The sequence below is a fragment of the Peromyscus leucopus genome, chromosome 4, assembly GCF_004664715.2.
Source record: "Peromyscus leucopus breed LL Stock chromosome 4, UCI_PerLeu_2.1, whole genome shotgun sequence".
NCBI lineage: Eukaryota > Metazoa > Chordata > Mammalia > Rodentia > Cricetidae > Peromyscus > Peromyscus leucopus.
Genome location: NC_051066.1, coordinates 43,249,916 through 43,274,880, shown reverse-complemented (window position 1 = coordinate 43,274,880; position 24,965 = coordinate 43,249,916). Strand labels below are relative to the sequence as shown.

Here is a 24,965-nt window from a genome sequence, read left to right as displayed (position 1 = left end):
TCTGAGATGGTGGCCCTTTCCCTAAGGTGGAGCCTGTAAAGTCAAGCCTAGGCCTTCACAGCACACGTTTTAAATTTTAAATTTGTGAGTTTTAGTAAGCTCCTATGCTTTTGACCTCATCTTCGTCCTCTGTCCTTTCATCCTCCATCTCACCTTCCTTGCTTCTTACCCCTGGCCTTCTACATTCTACACAAATTCCTTAAAGTCTTGTATTTTTCTTTGTATCATGCCTTAAATGTGAGATAATTAAAGTAGCTGGTGTTACTACAACTTTGATGAATCACATGTCTGCAACAAGATGACGAGCTATTCATTAAAAGCACTCTTATACAATTAATAGGATGGTAACCTTTTTCAGAATCACTATGCAAAGAAGCATTTATTCTCTCCTGCTTAACGTTTTCAACTTAATATATGACCAGAATCCATAAAAAGAAAACATAAAAATTACTTCGTAATTAACAAAAATGAGTCCACTCACTGAGAGCACAGGAAAAGCAGTAAAGAAAAGGGTATTTGACCTAGGTATTTGAGGCACTGATGCATTTGCCATGTGCCGATGGGTGAGGTCTGTCAAGATGTACAAGTGATGGAAAAAAGGCATTCGACTGGAAGGAAGAGGGGGTGTGTGCATTTAAAATAGCCTGTCTTTTACATTGACTGTCATGTGAAGGAAACTTCCTAAAGAAAGGGTTTTGATTTGCTTGGCCTGATGGTGTGAATTAAGCCTGTAAAAATACCTCTATTAGGCCAGACGATGGTGGCACAAGCCTTTAATCCCAGCATTAGGGAGGCAGAGCCAGGAGGATCTCTGTGAGTTTGAGGGCAACCTGGCCTACAGAGCAAGATCCAGAACAGGCACCCAAACTACACAAAGTAAACCCTGTCTCAAAACAAAACAAAACAAAAAAACAAACAAACAAAAAACCCTCTATTAGCACATACGTTTTAAGTGAATAAATTCAGAGTAGAATGCCCAAGCCATGAACAACATTTGATAGCTTCAGGGATTGAAGTTTCTTTGCAGGGAATAAACCGCTTTTGAATACACCGAGTGACAACAAGAGAGACTTTCTTTGGGTGATATCTTGTATACCCAAATCAGAGAGAGACCAGGTCTTCTGAGATACTGGACCGTGAATCTGTGACATCATTGGGAACCCAGGGAGTTTCCTGGCTCGTGATTTCTCCCTCCTTCCTTATTAGCTGTGCAACTTACCTCTCTAGGCACCCTGTCTGTCCTAGCTGGTTCTAAAGCTACCACGAGAGAAGGTTGGTCCTAGAGAGGCCAGAGTCATGCCCTAGTTCTTTGTTTGGACTTGGTCAGCTAGGAGCACATCAACCCTGCTCTGATCCTCTGTGAACAAGGGGCCAAGTTCACCTTGGCAATCAGGAAGGATAACTCTTGATATGGCTATTAAGAAAAAAAATGTACAATACTGACTTCTGGAATATGAAATTAGAAAGTGCTAAACTGTGGATTTGGGGTGTTCTTATTTTTATGTGCATATATCTAAATTCTAAATACTGCTCATATGTAGTATGTGGTCTTAGAGTTGAAAAAAAATACTACTTCCCAGTTCAAATGTTTTCCACAGTCTTTTCATATCTCACTTTCTGGTAATTTGTCACCAAATGTTGGTCACTCGTCTTTCAAGCTTCTATCATTGTTGCCCTCAATGAACAAGAGAAGGAGCAGCACTATTTTCCAGACACTGAATAAGTATGAGTTAATGTGCTTTTTTGGACCTGGAACAGGAAGTTATCTTACTCATTTTTTAAAAACAACTTCTCACTCTGTAGCTCAGGCTGAGGCTATGGCTCTGGCTATGACTGTGGTCATGACCATGGCCATGGCTGGGGCCTGAGCAATGGTTGCAACTGAGGCTGTGGCTGAGGATGAGGCTAAGTCTGTGGCTGTGGCTGTGACTGTGGCTGAGGCTGTGGCTGAGGTTGTGGGTGAGGCTGAGGCTGAGGCTGTGGCTGAGGCTGTGGCTGAGGCTGTGGCTGAGGCTGTGGCTGTGGCTGTGGCTGTGGCTGAGGCTGAGGCTGTGGCTGTGGCTGAGGCTGAGGCTGAGGCTGAGGCTGTGGCTGAGGCTGTGGCTGTGGCTGTGGCTGAGGATGAGGCTAAGGTTGTGGCTGAGGCTGAGGCTGAGGCTGAGGCTAAGGCTGTGGCTGAGGCTGTGGGTGAGGCTGAGGCTGAGGCTGGGGCTGAGACTGTGGCTGAGGCTGTGGCTGAGTATGAAGCTGTGGCTGTGACTAAAGCTGACATGGAACTTCTTAATCCATACTAACTTTGAATTCCTTCCTGTGATTCTTCTGTCTCAGTATTCCCAGTTTTGAGGTGTTTGAAGTGTACAAATTCCACCATGCTGAAACTGTTTATTTTTTACACACATCTGGGAAATGAGCTGTATTTGCCAAATGAGCTGTATTCCCCACCCCATGTCCAGAATTGTAGTCAATTGCTTCTTTCAAAAACAAAGAGAGAACCATACACAAGGACTAGTAAAAGCTTTATAAAGACACAAATGAAAATTACATCCCCAAGATTCTAGAATGGAGAAAGTTAAACTATTCTGTATGTTCCAAAAAATAACCCCAAAAGCGAGGGTCTTATTTTATTTATTTGTTTGTTTGTTTATTATTTTTGTTTTACAAACTATGTAGCCTTGAACATGTATCAATATGGTTCAGAACGTCTCAGCATTCTCAATCATATAATGGGAATAGCTGTAGGAATATTAATGGTGTATGCCTCACTGTCGTGTAGTAGGGAATAGAAAAATGAAAGGCTGATTGGGGATATTGTTTTTAAAATGGCACAGCATGTATAGTGACTCTCATCAGCATTAAGTGTGCTAAGTGACAAGGGAAACACATTCTGGATAAATATGTGCTTCAAGTGACTCAGATGTGTGTAATTAGTTGTAAGTTTATGCATGACCAAATGTGAAAGCCTAATTATGGTTTAAAGTATAATGTAGGGCTTAAAAAACTCAGTTCCTTGAGCTACCCAGTTTAGCATGGGTTCCTTGTGGTATTGAGAAGTCCCAGTGAATGTTGATAGTACTTACATTTGTTCTGTAAAACACAGTATGACAATCCAGGGTTAGGTTGTATCTGGATGATAGGGAGACATATTGTAATAAAAGACAGTGTAACCATGGAAACGTTGGGTATGAGGATAATATTATTTAGCCTCAATAGCTAAACATAGGGGAAATGTAAGCTTAAGCACATGCTCATCAGTGTTGAATTTAAAATAAAACTCATATCTGTCTCCATTGGAGCTGTTCACTATTATATGTGTTATGGAAGAAAGTATCCAAGTTCGTTCCTGATCTAAAGTCATGACTATGTAAGAAAGGACCACCCACTTTTCTCCTGACAAAAGAAAAGGACAAATTTCATTCATGGCTTCTGTCATCTGTAAGGGTAACAATAATTTATTTATAGGAAGAATAAAGTAGCACTTGCAAACAAAAGTAGCACAGTTTTTTATTATTATTATTTAAAAGAAACTCTCTCCGGTATTGCATATTTCATCTTCGAGTCAATAGTTTTATGATCGATAGAACAAAAGGGACTGAAAGAGAGGTTAGAGGAAGTAATTAAACCGAAACGAAGAGAAAGAAGGAAGATGAAGGAATGGCCTGAGAAAGAACACACAAACCCAGGCTGTGGGAACCCATTTACTATGTGTCCACTAGATGGCAGTGTAACGTTAGGTGCTGTCTCCACTTTTTTTTTTTTTTTTTTTTTTTTAAACAAGCTATTTGCTGATTTGTATTAGGTACCATAGAGTGAGGCGAGGATGAAGCCGGGAGGATACTGCAGAGGTCTCTGGTACATGTGTATGTGTGTGCGTGTGCGTGTGTTTATGCATGTATGTTCTTCCCCTGTGAGGCTGCAGTCCTTGTGAAACACTTGGTCACCTTTTGCAAGAAAGAATCTGAACCGTTGCAACTGAAGGTGCCGACTCGTCTTAGGGAGATGTTGTTCCTCACTGCAGATGGATAATTTTCCTTTTCATCAGGTAAGCCATCTGATCGTTTCATTGTGATCGTCGGTGGTGAATTCGTACCTGGTAATCCTTGGGGAGAAGGGCCCACGGAAATAAGAGTTGAGGCAGAGCAGGAAGTCTATTTTTGCATGTGAATTCGGACCAACGGTCCCCCCTCCTCCCCTCCTCCTCCTCCCATTCTCCTTCTCCCCTCCTCCCCTTCCCCCTCCTCTCTCAAGCTTTCATGAACTGAAATCGGGTTCGTTTTGCAGTTCAGCATTTTGATAGAAGGATGAGATTCTTTGGCCTAAAATAACTTGGCGTTGGTCCAGCTCTTGCCTTTGCTCGCTTGCATCCTCCTATGCAAGGTCTGATCCTGAAGCCCCCCTCTGTCATTGGTGCTTTGGAACGGGATTCTATGGCTGAGAATAGAGGTCAGATTGTTCCTAAAGATGATGCAAAAATTAGACCTCACATAGGAAGGAAGAAGGCAGAGGGCTGTTTCTGAAGCCTTGGGATCGCTGGAGAGGCAGCTTCTTCTTCGGGCAGAGGCTGAACTGTTGAGAAGGGATGTTTCATTCCCAGAACAAGGAGGGAACAGCGGGTGTTTTCTCCCCAACTCTTACTTAACTACACTTGCAAAGGAACTTTAGGGAAGTGATGAAAAGTCACCTATTTCCATGCATTGCCAGACGGGAAGGACGGACTTACTTTTAATTAGACCGAGGTCACCAACAGCAATGATATTGCAGATGCTGCCTGGTTCACGCGAAACCGCTGTGAAGCGTCTTGCTTTCCAAACTGTGCAAAACTGTTCTTGGGCGTGTGAGGCTTTCTCACGTGTCTTCTTACCTATCCTGCTTTCCTTCTCTCCTACCTGTTTGAGGTCTGTGTAAAGACCCTCCCTTTCTTGCCACATCTACCAAGCGGCTGCTGCCCCTCCTTTCAACAAACCAGTCCGAAATAAGCTTGTTGCAGGTGCTTTTTCATGTGTCTGACAAATTGACTGAGTCAAGTTTGGGTGTCTTTCTGTTCAGATGTGCATGTGACTAAATATTTCTCGGCTGCAGCAGCAAACTTGCAAATTGCCAAACGCTGCTGCTATCACACCTAGGAACTGTGGCTTCTCCTTGGGTATGGATCTGCGGCTTTGTACTGTCTATCTGGTGCGCTAGTGTAGTAACAGAGCATACTTCTTCAAATAGCACTTTAAATCTTCCCAAGAGGAGGATGCCAAACAGGAATAGGAAAATTCCATGCTGAGGCTGGTGGTTCCTGATTCCGTTCCTCCTGCCCCAGAGCGGAAGGTAGCTTGCCTCTCCTATTTGCTGCAATACCTGACATGCCAGGGTGATGTAACTGGGAGCTGCCACACATTTGCCGTGTCTGACACGTCCCTCTCCTTTCAGGAGGAGAATAACTGTTGTGAAAAACTCCTCTCAAACTCCCCTTTGTGGCTGTTGATTGGTAATGCCATCAAGCCTTGCATCTCTCCTCACTGGAGGAGTGTTACAATTTAGGCCTTCCTCCACCAAGCTCCTTGAAGTGATTTCAGATGGTGTCTATTTTGGGAACATAATGTGTAGACAGAAATGGATGGCCACAGAGATTTACGGGAAAACAATTTCGCAGAGAAGATGAGGTAGCATTATAAACCGCCAAGACCCAGCACAAGTGGCTGGTTATGTCACATGGACCTGGCTGTGGGGTTCAATCTTGTTAAACTCACTGTCACTCACTTCTGTGGCTTCTCTCTCTCTCTCTCTCTCTCTCTCTCTCTCTCTCTCTCTCTCTCTTCCTCCCTTTCTTTCGTTCTTTCTCCATTGCATTGCTTGTTTTTTGGTTTTTGAATGTCTATTCCGAAGGCTAGAACCAGAGAATTCACACTGTTAAAAATAACTCGTTAGATTTTGCTCTCAATACTATGTCTCCATTTACATGACTCCCTCTTACAGGGAAATTTGCTATCAGGAGACTCATTTGTTTCAGCAATTCTTCTTTAAGACACGGCCTAGAGGGTTTCTCCATCTGAGGGGGCTGGGAAGGCATGATTGGAGGCCTAATTAATTATGCAGTATCCAAGAAGGCACTGGGCAGAAGAGGCTGCATTCTGCCTTTCCATCCAGAGATATCAGGAACAAGTGGACAGACAGAAAGACACAGCACAAAGACCAGACACTCAGCACTCCACTCCTTTTGCTCTTACAGAGATTCGAGGGACACACACACACACACACCACACACACACACACGAGAGAGAGAGAGAGAGAGAGAGAGAGAGAGAGAGAGAGAGAGAGAGAGAGATCAGAGTACATTTTCTGAGTGTTTCTGACAACATAAGTTAACCTTGGGTTTGTTTAATGTTCCCTGTGGACAGCAGAGATCCTGTCGTTCTTAGGGGACCACAGTGGTAAAGCCCGGTGAGCAAAGTTCCATCCAAGTTGCTGTTTCCCTCCAGGTTAGGTAGAGAGTCTGAGTTTGCCAGGTACTCCTTGGAGTTGCCAGCAGCAAAAAGGCCTGATCCTCTCAGCTACTTTGGAAGAGGAAGAGGGGAAGAAAGATTAGAGGGAAATAAAGGGAAAAGCAGTAATCCAAGGGCCACAATTCGTCACCCTCTGGATCAGTGGGCACATGCTCAGAGAAGTAATCACTTCCCTTTGAAAGTCTGAATTGTCGATTAAGTGGTACTTACAGCTCAGTTTGTGTTCCTCCGGCATAGGGTGGGCTGTTGGAAGCGACTTGCTCTTGGTACAACTCTTTGTGACAAATCCATATATCTACAAAGTGCCTCCAATTATGCTATCCCAATTCTTCTCTTTTGTCTATGTACCGAGATGCCAATTTGTAATTAAAAAGGAGATATAGTACTTAGTTTTTGCTAGCTACTTTCTACGCAGTACTCCACAGATGCACTTTTGGATCCTGGAAGGTAATTAATATTGCTAATTTGACAAGTGAAAAAAATCAAGACCATGGGGCTAACTTAGATTATCTATTGTTAAATGGATAAGCAGCAGAGCACAAACTTCAACCCAGACAGTCTTGCCACAGCTTGTGTTCTAGAACACTCTTACCTGTGCGAAGGGAGAGCCACTGGTTAGCCCTGAGAGTATGGACTTAGATACAGGATATCTGCCCTCACCAGTGGTACTTGTTGCTTTTCTCACTTGCCAAGATGTCAAAAAAAAAAAAAATGGTTTTCCAAGTCATATATATATGAAGGTACTATGGAAGTACCTTAAAAAAAAAAAAAAAACAAGACAACATACAGAGATGATAGAGAGAAGCTGGAAGAGAAAAAGAAGGTAGAAAATGTGGCTTTTAAAGTAGAGACCTAAATAAGGAGAGGGATGGAGTGAATGTTGTGCATAAATAACAAAGAAGACTTGAAACGCAGGAAAGAGAGAAGGCAGCAAGGTCTCGGAGTTGGGCCTTCAGTGATGGAGCTAAGGACCCTCTTTATGAGTGGCTCTTAATGCAGAAGGAAAAAGGTGGGACCAACAGCTGCCTCCACCCCTGGATCTGTGTAATCCTGGTGGCTGGACCCAGACTCTTAAAGTGACTTCTATTAAAGAACATCAGGGAAGTATGCTGAGTACAGTTAAGCCTTGTGTTTTACATTGTCAGCTTTCTTGGTTTAAAAAAGTAATTTGTTCATATTCACAAGAAGCTATATTTTTTTAACAACTTGTAAAGTGCCTTGGGAAAAATGTTATCATTCCTAGAATGCAGTGTTGTTGGCTAGAAAATGTTACTGCACACACACACACACACACACACACACACACACACACACACATTTGATGAAAGACTCTGGGTGAGGTTATTTATTAGAGTGCTATAGACTATCAGATAAGAACAGCTCTTGGGGGGGGGCTGGAGAAATGGCTCAGCCATTAAGAGCACTGGCTGCTCTTACAGAGGACTCAGGCTCAGTTCCCAGCACCCTTATGAAGGCTTACAACCATCACTTACTCCAGTGCCAGGGGATCCCATGCCGCCTTCTGATCTCCCTGGGTGCCAAAATTGCTTATGATACATAGACATACATTCAGGTAATACACACACAGAAATGAATGAATCTATAAAAATTTCTTTAAAGAAAAAGAGCAACTCTGGTCATCTAGTCAGTCTTGCACATAGGTGTTTTTTCTCTGCAATAAACAAACTGGGGGTGGGGGAATGTAAGCAAGTAGAAACAGAGAGACCAATGTTCATCTGCTCCTGCAGCCAGTACTCAGGACCTGGCCTGTGGTGCTCCACTCAGTCATGTTTGCAAGTAAATAAATGTGTGATTTCAAAACACTTAGGAAAAACAGAGCTCAGCTTCTATCTTTGTGTATGTTGAAATAACTGTTATCTCTTTGTTCACTCAGAACCCACATTTTAGGGGAGTATAATATAACTGATAGATCATTTTAGACTTCCTAACTACCTGTTTTCTCTTTGAGCTCAGATCAGACATTATAGTCTGCTAAGAAGTGTGGATTTCCAACTTAGAATAGACTTCAGTTTTGAGTTTGTTCCTGTGAGTGGTCAGAAGCCTCGACCTCATGCACTTTGCTCCTCTGGCACTCTGTTTACAACACTCCCCTAGCTTTAAGACAGTATCTACAGGGTTTGTTTATTTTTTTTTATGTCATCTGTGGGTTTTTTTTTTTTTTTTTCTTTTCTTTTTTTTTTTTTTTTTTTTTTTTGGTACCATATAAGCCTAGCTCTCTGCCAAGCTGTATATTTACTTGTTCTGTTTTCAGTGTGTTTTTATAGCTAGTTCTTTCATGTTCCTGGTCCAGTTGAGCTTGTATGAAATATGATGTAGGGATTATGCTTCATCCTTTGACTTCTGAGCATCTAGTCAACCCAGAACTCTTTCCTGAAAGAACTATATTCTCTACCCCAGTTCAGCTTCTTAGCAGCCTTGCTGTTGATGCATCTGTGATATTGCTCTCATTTACTTTACACGGGTTATTGTAGATTTATTTCTAAAGGAAATGTCACCAAAAAAAGTACCTACTTGAAAAACCTTACATAAGTTTTAAGTTTGAAGAAATTGACCCAAATTCTGCTGTTACATACTTTAGAGTTTAAGTGAACCTTACTTAACATTTTTCTTCTCATTGGAAAGGTATTTGTTTGTGACACTCCCAGAAAGCAAAGGTGATAATTAAGTACAACATTTTAATGAGCCTAATCTTCCTGAGAAGAGATGGCTAGTTATTTCCAAGAAGGATCCCTATTGCATTGCACATCCTCTGCTGAACATACAAAAGTGATATTCATGTCCTTCATTGTCCGCTGCTTATCTGCCTTTGTCTCTCAAATGTCATTGGACGTACTATTGGACTTAAAATTGAGACCAACCCTTCAAAGAGAGTTAGACACTTTGGGTATATATAACAAAACACTCCATATTGAGAGGTTTAAACAATTGAAATATTTTTATTATGGCTCTGAAGGCTTAAAGGAGATCAAGATATTGACAAGTATGATTCTCTGTGGTGCTTCTCTGCTTGGCTTGCTGATGTCAAGTTCTGCATCCTAACATATACTTTCTTCTGTGTTCCTGAATTCACAATGTTTGCCCAAATTTCCTCTTTTAAGGAGAAAAGTCAGATTGTGTCTAACCTAAAGACCACACAGAATGTAATGATTTTAAAGCCCTTGCTTCCAAATGCACAGAGATATGGGAGTAGTGAAGTTGGGCCTTTAGGAAGATGAATCCAGAGGTGGACATAATTCAGCCTGTGATGGTTGCCTTTGGTTGGCTTGTGACTTCTAAAATAAACAAAGAAGATTGTCTTGATACCATTTTGTTGCTGATGCACTGTTAAAATTGTTGTATTAATGTTAGATTTTCATCTTTAATACAATCCTCCCACAATTAGGAGTGGTGTGGGAATGTGTTAATATTCTAATGAGGCAATTAACTAATTACCATTATATTTAAAGAAGTATTATGAATCACAAGATGTGCAGAAGTGAAGAGATATTTAGAGCCACCATCTATGATAAGAATTAAGGCCCTTATTTATTTTAATTACAAGAGGAACCAAGAGGGATGCAAAACTTAAGAGCTTATGGACAAATTCATAAATAGAATAATCAGTTTCAAAGTGTTTCTATATGCAATAGAAACTGGGTCAGACTCATTTAAGTGCAATGTCTTCGAAATGTGCTGCAGCCCAGAGCCTAACATCAGCACCAGGAAGTGGCAGGAATGAGACAACCTATGAGAGTAGATGGCCCTGGCATTGGACTTTTTGATAATCTCCTAGAACAAACCAGCTAACTGCTCTCAGGCTCTCTTGGTGTTTGTAGGACTTTTGCATTTGAACTACAGTTCTAAGAACTCAACATCTGGCTGGTAAGTTTGGATTATCCATCTGATCATTTCAGTTAAGAATAAGCCAGATCTTTGACTGCCACTTCCACCAAATGATTCCCATTTAGGAAAAAGCATTGCATCCAAACAAACCTTGAAACAGCACACATATACCATGTCAAATCATGATCTATGTAAATAATCAGATATTACAGTGCCATTGAATATAAAAAATCAAATAACATTTAAGTCCATGCAAAACTGCTCATGCCACAATAGCACAAAAACCAGCAAAATACAGATGTTTGTTTCCCCTGAAAAAGAAGAAAATGAGTGCTAAAGTTGACTCTTCTATATGAGATTGAGATTTCTGTTTTTTTCTCATAATTTTTTAAAGTCAAAATGATTTTCCCTCTTAATAAAATATTGCATGTTCATTATACAGACATAAAGAATAAGGAATAAAATAACTTAAACATTTTACACAGAAAACATCAGTATTAAGAATTTAGTTGTGCCAGGCAGTGGTGACACACACCTTTAATCCCAGCACTCGGGAGGCAGAAGCAAGTGGATCTCTGTGAGTTTGAGGCCAGCCTGGTCTACAGATCGAGTTCCAGCTCAGGCTCCAAAGCTACAAAGAGAAACCCTGTCTCAAAAAATACAGCACAAAACAGAACAACAACAAAAAGAGAGTTTGGTTGTTTTTGTAGTTTTTCCCATTTTATTGATTTCTTTTCAAATTCTTTAGCTTCTAATGGCAAAAGTAGTTTTGAAATAAAAATATGCTGTTCTAAAAGTCAGAATAGGGGCAAGAGATATAGTTCAGTGGTAGAGCAGTTGCCTAGTATGTGTCAGACCCTAGGCTTGATCCCTAGCATTAAAATAATAATAATAATAATAATAATAATAATAATAATAATAATAATAATAGAAGTTAGAACACATTTATTTTTCAAATGGAGTTTGGTAAATCAATTTGTAAGGATAAGCATTACATAATCAAAATAGTAGGGTAAATGAGAAAATAACCAAATGTTTGAATATTTTATCACCTAGAATATTAATTTCATTAAGCCATATATATTCAATAATAACAATTCACTATCTTGAAAATTTTTGTAATAATAGAAATTTGGGGAAGAGAATCTATTCAAGATTCAATTTGAAAGAAGTCAGAAATTGTATTGTTTTGTAATCTAATGTCTCCAGTCAGACTTCAGCAAATTTACTTGTATTTATGGAGTGTCTATTATTGGCCATGGGCTTTAGGAGGGGAAAAAAATGACCTTACACTGAAAAACTAAAGATACTAAGCAATAAAAAAAAAAAAGTATGACCAAACACTGACCCAGTATTTACATAAAATTTTAAACTCTGTCAAACCCATATGATTAAATTGGCCAAATTAGTCTACGTGAATGGTAGAATGAGACATGAGTGAAGGATCGGTGGGCAAGACTGAGCCAGAGGCGTTGGTGGAGCAAGGACAGCAAAGAGGAAGAGCCCTGTCCTGGAAGATGTGAACTTGCCTAACAGGGGCAGGGAAGGGAACCCTGTACACAGAGGCAGATTAATAATGTCATGTGCTAATAGCCATATCTAGATTGTTTTAAGAACTTTTTTAAAGATTTAAATGCTGTAGAAAGTCAAATAAAATAAAGAACCTAGAGGTCAAGATTTCCAATTGCATACTCAAAGAGGATAAAAATATAAAGTAATTCTTCCACATAAACGTTTATGCTGAGAATCCAATGGACTTGAAAATCCTAGAAAGTGTGACTTTGAGAGACTTGACAAATATTACTAGGCAGCAGTTTTGATCTTCCCCTGGAATGTGATATGCCATTAAAAAAGGCCAGTGGTATTTTGAGCTATGTAAGGCAGTGTGTTGGTACAAAACCAAAGAGCCAACAGGCTGGTTTCAAGTCTAGAATACCATAATCTCAGAGCCAGCCAACCTGAGCAGGTCAGGTTTCAGATAATGTAAGGTGTCTGGAAGATTGAACACCAATATTTAGGGCATTAGAGACAAAAAGGGCAACCTGTGTGAAGGAAGGCAAGAGTGCCGTTTGAAGAATTTCTAAATGGAAGTTTGGAGATAGATAAGAGCAAGAAGATAAGAGTAGAAATCATTAAACAAAGAAAATGAAACTAGGCGGGTGACCTTCTCCATGACACTATGGAATGACAAATACCTAATCCCAGCAGCTTTTCCTCAGGAGAGAAACCTTAGCTCATTCTCCTCTAATCGAATTGCTCATTTGTTACTATGGTTTAGTCTACCCTCTATTTCACATACTTTTCACTTCTAAGCCTGTTTCCATTCCATGGGATTTGTAAAAAATATTTTCAGTCATGTTTCTCAATTAACTTTTCAGTCTTTGAGGTTCTCAAATTCCCCTTTCCTCCCTGCAAGAATAGAAAATTCTTAGAAATGAATTTTGCAGTTATTTTTCCTTAAAGACTTTCAGGGGTTCATCATATCAGAAGTGTCTTCCTAACAGAACAAATGTACTATTTGTTCATGTCACTCTTGATGTACATACGCACAAAAACAACTTAAATGCTTCATGCGAATCCTTAGTAAGGCAGTAGCATAAAATCGGATGAATAACTGCTAAATTCTTCACAGCCATTCACTCCTAGGAAAAATAGTAAACAAATAAAATGATAATCCACACTTCCTTAAAGGAGGCTGTTTGGTGATGCTGCACAATTATTTCATCTACACCCCCAGGGCTCCCCACTTGTGTGCCCTGTATGTTGTAAGGTGGTCTGCATGGTTGTGTGGGTCGCCTGCTGAGCTGGTCACGTTTCCATTGAACACTATTATAACTTGGAAACAACAGCAGATAGATGGATTTTACATTGTAAGCTTACATTTTAAGTAAATTTTGATCCAGTCATTTCAAGGGAAAAAAAAAAAAAACCTAATTGTAAATATTTGGTACCATGACAAAAATGACCATGCAAGAAACACTTAGAACACTGGAAAGCTTTTATCTGCCACCATGAACTGAAAAGCATCTCAAATTTTTAAAGGCTCCCAAGCACCCCTCTGTAAGATCAAATTTTCTTCATATTCTTTATCTACATATAAATTAAAACACGTTAAATGTGAAAGAATCTAGATATTAGGCCAGATATTTGCAAATTTATAAAATTATAAACTGCATGTCATCTAATTACTTTTCTTCAGAAACATGGTTATTTTCTATTTAAAAGTTATTTGATTAGCATTTATTTATGATTGTTGTTCACACAGTTTTGATATTTAATGATTTAGGATTTCTCTAATTCTTAACAGAAATACATTTAATTTACAGAAATTAAATCATACAAAGAATATACATGCTGTGAGGTCCTGGTTCTCAGCACCATAAGTAACAATAATAATATTCACTAAGTAAACAAATTTGGAGATCAAAAATTTGTAAAGCTGAGTTGGATGACTTCTCTGATTTTGTGTTACAATTAATTGTGTGTATGGTACTGTCTACGTACAGTAATGGAGATTAATTTATACTTGACAGATAAATACTTGTCACATTATATAAGTTTTAAGGTTTCCTGCTACAGTAAGAGGGACTTGCATATCATCAATTTACTTTATTTAGTTTTAATAAAAGAGAATAAAAAGTGTTGTGCAGTTGTAATACGCTCATTTAAACTCCATCTTTACTTATTAGTATGAATGTAAGCATTTTCTGTTGGACACTAACACACAAACCATCCACCTTCCCACTCCACCCACCCCTGGTCCCTCAGTTAGAATATGACCTCTACATTTGCACCAGCCCTAACATGCACGTTATACATCCAACCTCCACTGCTGATCCTGGTGTGAGGATGCACACTTGTAATCCTAGCAGTCTGGAGGCTGAGGCAAGAGGATGATTGTGAATTTTGCGACCATCCTGAGCTACATAGTGATATACTATCTCAATACAAACAAACAAAAAAAAAACCCCTCCATTATTTAAAACTGGAGTTCAGGTTTAAAAATACAGTTCAAGATGACTAGCTTCCATGAGCTATCCAGGATTATCTCTTACCCCACAGTCTGTGTACCCTATGGCTAATCCTGTAGAGTTAAATGCATGTCTGTGAGTAATTGAAGCTGCTTCAAAGTCTTTGAAACTCCTTCTTTCTCTGCTTGAGAAACCATGACCTCTCCTTCCCCCAAAGATGACTCATTTCCCTCTAGAGATGTGCCTGCCCCCAGCATAGACTTCTATCACAGTACCCACGGAGGCTCGTGGTGCCTGTTTCTCTCTTTCTGTACCTTCCTTCAGTGTGAGGTAGTGTCTTGTCTCATGTGAGAAGGTACCATCATCACTGCCTGGTTCAACTTTTGCATACTAATTACCCAGTGGAAGTAAGTTACATGGCATGAGACCAAAATAAGAATGTTTTAGAGTATTCTTACACATTTATTAATTCTACACTTTAAGGATATTTTAAGATGCTGTTATATAAAATATACCTAAGAAACATACAATTTAATTATTTTATATTATTTTATACAGATTACAAAATCTGATGATATCACTCAGATATACTACCTATTAGACACTTTTCAAATTAATTCTGACATTTTTTTTCAAATGATAATCTGCAGCTTTTATGACCTGATTCACTTTCTGAAAATTTTAATTACTTCTTTCATACTTTTCAGGCATATGTTTGTATTTACTTGGGTCCAATTTTTTAATCACCTAATTGATTTTATAGTTATAAATTTACTAATGGAATTATAAAAATAGAATATTTATAAAAGCATAAAGAAGAAAATAATATTCATGGCCTCATAATGTCTTCATTCTCTGTATTAATCATTGATACTGCTTTAAAAATTAATATTTTACTCTACATTGTTCTTTTTTATATAATAAGATTTCATGATGTTTTCAGTTATATGTCATGTACCATATATTAAATATTTTTCATGACACCAGAAAGATTAATACAGTCTTAAAACATTTCTTAATAGTTTTAAATTTATAAAATTATTCCTATAGTCATAGAAATTTTGTTTCTTTCTGGTTGGATCATAACTTTTGAAAGAAACTTAAATAACATCTTAAAAATAAATAAAAAGAAAGTTAAAAAATAAATAAATAAATTTCTCTCATTTTTTAAAAAAAAGACAGTTGTTATTGAATTATCAGGAATTGTACAGACAGCAACCTTACAAGTTAGAAGTATGTATAAGTGTGGTTGATATATTGTGCATCCCAATAAACTTATCTGGGGATCAGAGAACAGAACAGCCATTAAATTAAACATAGAGGTTAAGCAGTGGTAGCACATGCCTTTAATCATAGCATTCCTGAGGCAGAAATCCATCCGGATCTCTCTGAGTTCAAGGCCACACTGGGAACAAAGCCAGGCATGGTGGCACATACCCTTAATCCCAGGATTTGAGATCTCATGTCTTGCTTGGGAAAGACACATACCTTGAATCCCAGGAAGTGATGGCAGGAAGCAGAAAGGTATATAAGACATGAGGACCAGGAATTAGAGGTTTTTAGACTTTTTAAGCTTCTAGGCTTTTAGCAGCAGTTCAGCTGAGATCCATTCGCTTGAGGACTCAGAGGCTTCCATGAGGAAAAGGGATCAGCTGAGGAGTTTGTGAGGTAAGGTTAGATGTGGCTTTTTCTGCTTCTCAGATCTTTCAGAATTCACCCCAATATTTGGCTCCTGTTTGTTTTTTTTTTTTTAATTAATAAGACCATTTTAGATTCATGTTACATATAGGGGTTAGCAAGATGGCTTAGGAAGTCAGGCCAAGAATCCACAGCCTGATGACCTGAGCATAACCCCAGGAACCTACATGATGGAAGGAGAGAACTGATGTCTTCATGTTCTGCTCTCACCTTGACATATGCACTATGACAAATGTTCACCCAACAAACAAACACAATAAATAAAAACAAACATAAAATTTCAAAACAAAGTGAAGCATCTTCTTTCTATTAATAGGCAAAAGATAGTTTGTTGTCTAAACACAACTTCTGTTGAGAAGGAGGCAGAAGTCCAACAATGTCCTTTTAGCTCAGACAAGAAGATAAAGTCAAATACTAAAGGAAGGGAAGGTCTCCAACATGTGGACCCAGGTGTCGGGACTGGTCTGCACTTTTCTCTCTCATATTTGGTTCTCCCCGTGGATGGAGATGACACAGGTCTTAGCTTACCACCTTTTCCACTCTGCCACCAGAGTTCAAAATACGTGTCTCATACTCCTTCATGAAACTAACCCACCATTTTTCTATGTTTAAAAATAGAGATAAAACGATTTCTATGTCATCAGTAATGACCTGCAGATAGTGCCTAATTGATTCCTCATTTTTTTTTAGCAGCAACCAACACTGGACTCTTCAACCTAAAGTTTTCAAGGGATTTAAAATATCCATTAGAATTTGTCTTTAATGACAATTTGGATAATATTAGATTCGGAAGAGGGATAGTAAGGCATTTTTTAAAATGTCATTTATTCTTCAAATATGTGTTGAAGGTTTGCCCTCACCTAAGGGAAGAGAGTCATTAGTATCTTTCTTGAGGTCTAAGAACCACATTGTATATCAAACCAGGGTAACATGCAATATTTACCTTTTATTAAAATAGATTCTTTTCTCATACAGCATGCCCTGATTACAGTTTCCCCTCCCTCTACTCCTCTCAATTCCTCCCCACCTCCCTTCCCATTCAGATCCACTCCTGCTCTGTCTCTCATTAGAAAAGAACAGGCCTCTAAGAGATAACAAAGTGCAAGAAAATAAAATACAAGAAGATAAAACAAAACTCATCACATTAAAGTTGGACAAGATAAACCAACAGAAGGAAAAGGTCCCAGGAGAAGATTTAAGAAGCAGAGACCTACATGTTCACACACTCAGCAGTCCCATCGAAATACTAGATTGAAAGCTCTAGTATATCCACAGAGGACCTGGTGCAGACCTATGCAGGCCCTGTGTGTGCTGCTTCCATCTCTGTGAGTTTATGTGAGCTTTGCTCAGTTCCTTTAGAGGGCCTTGTTCTCCTGGTGTCCTCCATCCCCTCTGGCTCTTACACTTTTTCCACCTCTTTCAAGTGGTTCTCAGAACTCTGAGGGGAGAGATTTGATGGAGACATCTCATTTAGATCTGGTAACACTATAATTTTAAAAACTACTTTAATTTCCATTTTATCTTCAAGTGTAGTCCCTCATCTCCTTCATAAATGATATGTATTTTATTAGATATAAATTATAATATGTAACTGTAAGTCACAGAGAATAATCTTGAATTTTATGGCCTTTAAAATAATGTTGTGTTCAAGCTCATTTCAATGACCTTGACTAATGGTGTGATCAAGGTCATTTAAATGACCTTGCCTTCCTTTCCTACATTCAGTAATAGACTAGACAGTACCTGCCTGCTTCAAAGTAGTACTGTAATTCTGGGGAAATTTATTTCACCAACATTTGAGGGGAAGGCTAGTTTGTGAGTTCATTTCTCTTGTGGGGATTGAATCAGTATTGGGCTGCTGACCTCATTAATGAAATATGAGGGCAGTCTGCAGCCAGGCTTCTGGAAGAACACTTGTCACCTGAGCAAAAGCCACAAGGGGACACAAAGGTCTTCCTTCTCACTTGTGCAGCCTCTCTGGATGTGGTACCCTTTTTCTGAAGCCATCTTGGTCAGCCATTGCTGATGGTGGTGGAACACAGAGAGCAAATCCTTGGAAAAATTGTTGAAGCACCCAATCAGTGAGTCTGACTCCTCACCTTCCACACTTTCTTAGCTTGTGTTATGCGAAGTTGAGGACTCCTAGCCAATAAAACAGTTGGCTGACTTGTATATAAAGTGTATTACTATATAGACCTCTCTTAAAATTATACTTAGCCTAGTATTCTTATATCTATGTCTAACATTTAAACTAGTTAGTCATTTTAACAAATGAATAAAGACGTTGAATCAATAACACCTTTTAAGCCACTATAATAATGTTCACAGTTATTGGGCCTCCAAGTGAAACAGGAAATTAGGCACATCAAGAAATAACTTTCTCAGTCATTTATTTCCTCATTTGTTGCTAATTTAACCAAGTAAAAAAATGGATCAAGACATTCTGACTCTAAAACAATAAGACCAGCAAGATGGCTGAGCAGCTAAAACAAAGGCTGCCATGCAAGCCTGACACTGTGAATATAGTCATGGAAGGATCTGTGATCCCATCTCTGAAAGTTGTCCTCTGCCTTTCCAAACACACACCATGAAGAGAGTGCACCTTCATTCTCACATATACAACACACACACACACACACACACACACACACACGCACACGCACACGCACACGCACACGCACACGCACATGCACACACACATGCACGCACACATGCACGCACACACCAGTGATAATAAAATTAAATTCATAAAAAGGAAATTAATTAAATAATGATTACTGAGAATGTGAGAATCACTGAATTATCTTTTTGTGTAGTTGGGTGCTTTTTAATATATTTAGAGTTGTACAACCATCATTACAATTATTATATAACGTTTCCATCAAGCTTCAAATAAACTAAATGCCATTAGTAGTCTCCTCTACTCCCACCCAACCCAAGGCAACCGAGATTTTACCTTCTACCTCTACACATTTGTTTTTTCTAGACATTTCACAAAAGCAGGACCATACACTGTCGTGTTTTGTCATCTCATTCTTTTTTGTTTGTTTGTTTGTTTGTTTTTGTTTTGTTTTGTTTTGTTTTGTTTTTTGAGACAGGGTTTCTCTGTGTAGCTTTGCACCTTTCCTGGAACTCACTCTGTAGCTCAGGCTGGCCTCGAACTCACGGAGATCCATCTGGCTCTGCCTCCCGAGTGCTGGGATTAAAGGCGTGTGCCACCATCGCACAACATCATCTCATTTACCTAAAATATTTTTGAGATTCATCCTGTTTGTGTCACATACAATTATTTTGCTTATTTTAATTTCCCACTCATTCTCTTGTCTAGGTATTTCTCATTTTGTTTAACCATAACAAATTAATTGGTACATTTTTGAGTTCTACATTTTGAATACTATAAGTACCATTGTTAAGATCATTTCCATGAAGTTTGAACATAAGGTAAAAACTATTCCTCTTGGGACTTAACTTGAGATCATTCAAAACATCACAAATAAGCTGAGAAATTACCTCATTTTCTCTGAAAAGTACTCTCCTACAGATAAAGTCTTTGGAGATGATTTTATTCCATGGGAAATACTTTTCTCAGAATGGTGATGTTAATTTTTTTCCACTCACACAAGGAGCCCTTTGTTTTCTTATTCACAGGAGCACCCTAGCAAGAATAAGTAGTCAATTTGTTTCAATGATGAAAAAAAAAGAAAGAAAAGAAAAAGAAAAAAAACTTCAAGAACTATTGGCCAAGAATAGAAAAGCCACAGAATAATGCACTTTAATCTGCTTTCACTTGGGAGTATTTTGAAGGGGGAAATGCTAGATATAGGGAAGACAAGGAGCTGAGTTGAACCTTGAATCTTACTGGATGGGCCCAGCCCTTGGTTTTATGAAATGCTTTTGTACTATCAAGTTTGAACCCTGTTTCATAGATGAAGAAATATGTTAGTAAGGTAGAGTGCCATGTCTCTGAGTTTTTAACCAGTTCCTTCTACAAGGCTCCCCTTTCCTGTCTTCTTGTCCACCCTGTATTCCAAGGTTTCTATTAGTTTCTCATCATTTTTTTCTCCAGTATATAAGACATCTATCTACTCCTTCTTAATAAAGCTTCTCTTCTCCTTCAGTAACATCTCATGCTTTTCCTCACAGTCAAGCTTCTTCAGAAGAGAATTCTCGGGGTCTCTAGCTCTTCTTGTGAACTTGCCTTTTATGCCATCCCAGATGTGTTACATCTCAGCACAACACATCAATACAGTCGTTAAGGGCGAATGTTGTTAATACTTCAGTGCACTGCTTTCCACTCTTCCCATACTGGATCATGCTGTAGTGTTACACAATATTCACTATCTCTTTTTTACATTCTCTCTTCCTTGATTTTCTCATCTAGAAAATGGAGATCACCACTTTTGTTTCTACAAAGATTGGCTATTGAATTTTAAGAATGTAAATATTCTTTTTAAAAAAAAAAAGATTTATTTATTTATCATGTATACAGTGTTCTGCCTGCACACATACCTGCAGGTCAAAAGAGGGCACCAGATCTCATTACAGATGGTAGTGCGCCACCATGTGGTTGCTGGGAATTGAACTCAGGACCTTGGGAAGAACAGCCAGTGCTCTTAAGCTCTGAGCCATCTCTCCAGCCCAAGAATATAAATAGTCTTAATGTCTGCATCCTAAGTCAAGATTTTGGCCTACTTTAATACCAGACAGAGATATTTGAGGATTCTGCTGAAATTAGACCCTGTGTCAAAAAACAACAAACAAACAAACAAACAAAACCCCCAAAGCATAAAAAAGCAAAGAAAGAAAAAAGAGAACTTCCATTTTTATCAATATCTAGTGTCATCATTTTCTTCAGAGTTTTGACAAATCTAGTTATGTCTCTGAAATCCTTTCTTCTGCTCTCCATAAATACCACCAATAAAATTAACTAACTAAAGTGAGTTCTATTTCAATTGACTCACTCATTCTTTCCTTCAGAAGATATTTATAAACACGCTACCAGGCACTATGCCATGAGCAGAGACAAATTTCCAGCTAATATGATTCAGAGGAACAACTCTAGAGCCTAGAACTATGGCAAATCAGCATTTATAGTTCAGCCCTGGCTCTACATAGGATCACACTGATAATGTTATTTTGTTTTCTGATTTTTGCTTCTTCATCTATAAAATAGTGATTACTATCTGCATTTGCAAATCATGTCCTAAAGACTGAATTTCTACGTGCCAAGTACAATAAGATAATGCTTGGCACTGATCAGACACTTTTAAACACGGTCATCATTCTGGACTGCAATTTTCTCCTAAATATCAACACATCATATTAATTTTACATGTCTCATGTATCCACAAAGTTTTCCTTTGCTTCCTACTGTATTTACTTTCATTTAAGCTCCAAACTACTTAGGAATGTTCTTGGCAACATTCCCGGCCCTCTAAAGTCCTGAAAGAATTAATCATGCCGTCTTCTGTATGTCTGTGTTTCAAAAGTGTGTGTGTGTGTGTGTGTGTGTGTGTGTGTGTGTGTGTGTGTGTGTGTGTAATTTATTCAGTCAGTTTACATTAAAATAGTAACAACAGCTATCTCATACCCAAGAGCCTAAGAACTCAGTAGCTGCTTGGTTTTTGAGACTGCCTCAGCAGTCAGAGTAGTTCCACGGTGGATAGCTCACATCCACAAGGTTGGGTGCCTCAGCAGTCTTAATCAGTGCCCCCAAACATAGATGGTACCTGGCAAATGCCTAGAACTTAGCTATGATGGAAGCTATGTACCTGGGTACTGTAGGCAAATTTTTTGTCAGGATGGTCGACTCCCCAATAATGACACAGAGACATTATTATGAAAGCTTAGCCTATAGTTTAGTCATGTTTCACTAGCTCTTATAACTTAAATTAACCCATTTCTAGTCATCTACATGCTGCCTAGAGGCTCATTTGTCTCCTCTATGTACTGTCCATCCTGCTTTCCTGCTTCCTCTGTGTCTGGCTGGTGACTCAGCCTTTCTTTTTCCTGCATCCCCTGTATCTAGAAATCTTGCCTATCTATTGGCCATTCAACTTTTTATTAAACCAATCAGAGTGACACATTCTCACAGTGTACAAAAAGATTATTCCACAAAAGGATACTACTAGTTCTGATCTCAGTAAGGGAATCAGCTGCTGAAACAGGAGGGTCAATAAACTCAACAGCAAGAGGGAAGGCCAAGTTAGCAAACCATGAATAAGCTTCCATCCAACAACCCCTCCTTTTTCTGGGCTGCTACCAGATCTGCCACACATGCTTGGCATGGGTCTTCCCACATCAAGTAAGGCAGACAGGACAATTCTTCAGTTGAGGCTCCCTAGTCAGGTGATTCAAAGTTATGGAAGATGACATTAAAACCAACCTTCACTACTGATGTCCAGTGTGTCTCTCCTAATAGACTATACCTTCAAGGTAGAAGTTGTGTCTTTCATACACACACACACACACACACACACACAGAGAGAGAGAGAGAGAGAGAGAGAGAGTGATTCATATATTCCAACCTGCTTAACAGTTGAAGAATTATTCATTCTTTAATATTATTAAACCATGTTTAATATGGTCTACAAAGTAGATAGTCCTAAAATAAAACATCACCGAAACTTGACTTGTTGAATATTACTTTCTATGTATCTATATTGTATATGAATAACAGATCTAAATTAGTGTATTATCTAAATAATTTTATATGTACTTAATAAACAAAATGTGTCTGCAAGTCAATGGCTTCTGGATACTAAGAAGTATCTTTCACTATGAATGATAAAATATTTAAGATTACATAAATCAGCATATTAGTGGTTCAAAATTCACCTTTAAATTACCAAATATGTGATGAAGTATAATATACTCTTCAATCTTAAGTAAATTCATTCTTTATAAATTGAATAACTATATATATATTGATTCAGTAAAATCATTTTATCATATGTTCTACTTTTGATAATGCAAATGTTTTTATGTTATTGGTTTAAATCTCAACAATATTTTCTTAACTGAATAGGTGTATAAAATTAATGATTATCCAGCCCAAGTGACATTTAAGCACACAGTCATTCCAATTTTTGGCATATTACCTCTGTTTGTTATTTTATGAGTAAGAAACTATAATACTGTTAAAATGTCAACTCAAAATTTGTAATGGAAAAGGTCTTTGGTGGTAAATGGTTTCAGTAATAAAACATGTAAATAAACTTATTGACTTACAATCATAAATGAGGAAAATAGGTCTTTCATGCAATTTTAGTGCATACAGTTTTACAAGCCCTACACTTACATTAACTCAAAAGATGTTGTTTCCTTTATGCTTTATGCTACCTTTATGCTTACCCTACCACATGACTCATTAACATATATATAAATACAATACAATTTATGCTATGAATTTTAATAAAAACAGTTGAGAGGAAAACAGTGCAGACTGCCCACAAATTTGTCTACAGAGCACTTCATTAGCTACTCAGATTTTCTAATTTGCTAGTGCTCTAGAAGACCACTTAAAATCAAGAACATAATGTAATGGCTCTTGAATATTTTAAATAGTTTTTTATACCTGTATTTTTAGTTGGGGTCTAGATAACCTCACATAGGAAAAGTTTTAAACAGATTCCTGTTTAACCTAGCTCTCAAGGGATAACTGAAGAGGCTTACAAATGCTAGTATTTAGAGGGAACAAATTAATAGGAATTAATGGATGATACAAAAACAGATTTCTAAACATAGGCGTTCTTTCTATACAAGAAGCTGACAAATTTTAAAATAGAATCAAAGTGTAATTTTCATTCATTTGTCAACTACTAAAGAAGACATTAAAAAGAATATATATTTAGAATTATATCTAAATGGTTAATACTATGCTTTCTTTATCCTAGTAGCTAACCCTATTCAGAATACTGTCCTTGAGAAATGTGATTAAGTAGTCTCAAGACTTTCATCTTCATTCAATATCTTAACATTTCTTCAAAAGAAAAACCAAATCAACAAAAACCTATATGTTCAAATTGAGTGTCATCCAGAACAGCATAGAATATATGTTGGTATAATCTTGTCAGTGGAAGTGGTGTCAGATCAATTTAATTTCCTTGTGAAACAAAGTAAATAGCCACGTTGACCAAGAAAGAAATAATGAATATTGCTTATCTGTACTTCAGGAAGATTGTTCTCTATCAATATGTCATTATGGTGGTATTGTATTCCCCAAAATATTGTGCACCCTAATCAGCTTATGTGGGGTCAGAGACAGAACAACCACAAGATTGAACATAAAGGATCGGCAGTGGTAGCACATGCCTTTAATCCTAGCATTCCAGAGGCAGAAATCCATGTGTTTGAGGATACAGCCAAGCATGGTAACTCATGCCTTTAATCCCAGAAAGTGAACCTTTAATCCCAGGGAGTGGTGGTAGAAAGCAGAAAGGTATATAAGGCGTGAGGACCAGAAATTAGAAGCATTTGGCTGGTTAAGAATTCAGGCTTTTGAGCAGCAATTCAGCTGAGATTCATTCTGGATGAGGACTCAGAGGCTTCCAGTCTGAGGAAACAGGACCAGCTGAGGAATTGGCAAGGTGAGATAGCTGTGTCTTGTTCTGTCTCTCTGATCTACCAGCATTGATCCCAATAATTGACCTCGGGTTTGATTTTACTAATAAGAACTGTTAAGATTCCTAATACATCTCATCTATTTTTCTGTTCATCAATTGTTTATCATATATCTGCCTAAGCTTTTTGAAAGGTATAATCTCTCATCAATTCACAACTTCTATATCAGAAACATGGGGAAATGCTCCATGAAAAAAAAAGAGATAATTTTCAGTGTTGATTGATGTTAACAATACACACTGACTATCAACAGGCTTTTGTGAGGGGAAAAAAAAAACACCACTTAGACTTGAATACCACCATGTGTATAATTCTTTAGGGCTTATAGTTGCTGGTAAAGTAT

General features: G+C 38.2%; 1 protein-coding gene across 10 annotated transcripts in view; it reads left to right on the top strand.

Annotated features, from left to right (window-relative positions):
- Positions 1–24,965, top strand: part of LOC114680593 (sodium channel protein type 1 subunit alpha) — a 146,185-nt gene that overhangs the window by 15,956 nt on the left and 105,264 nt on the right. For 4 of the 10 annotated variants that reach the window (XM_028866249.2, XM_028864727.2, XM_028873589.2 and 1 more), the window contains exon 1: positions 3,777–4,039. The exons of the other annotated variants lie outside the window; for them this stretch is intronic. The gene's annotated coding sequence lies outside the window, so the exon portion shown is untranslated. Of the gene's footprint in view, positions 1–3,776; positions 4,040–24,965 lie in introns of those variants that run through there. 10 annotated transcript variants of the gene reach the window in all.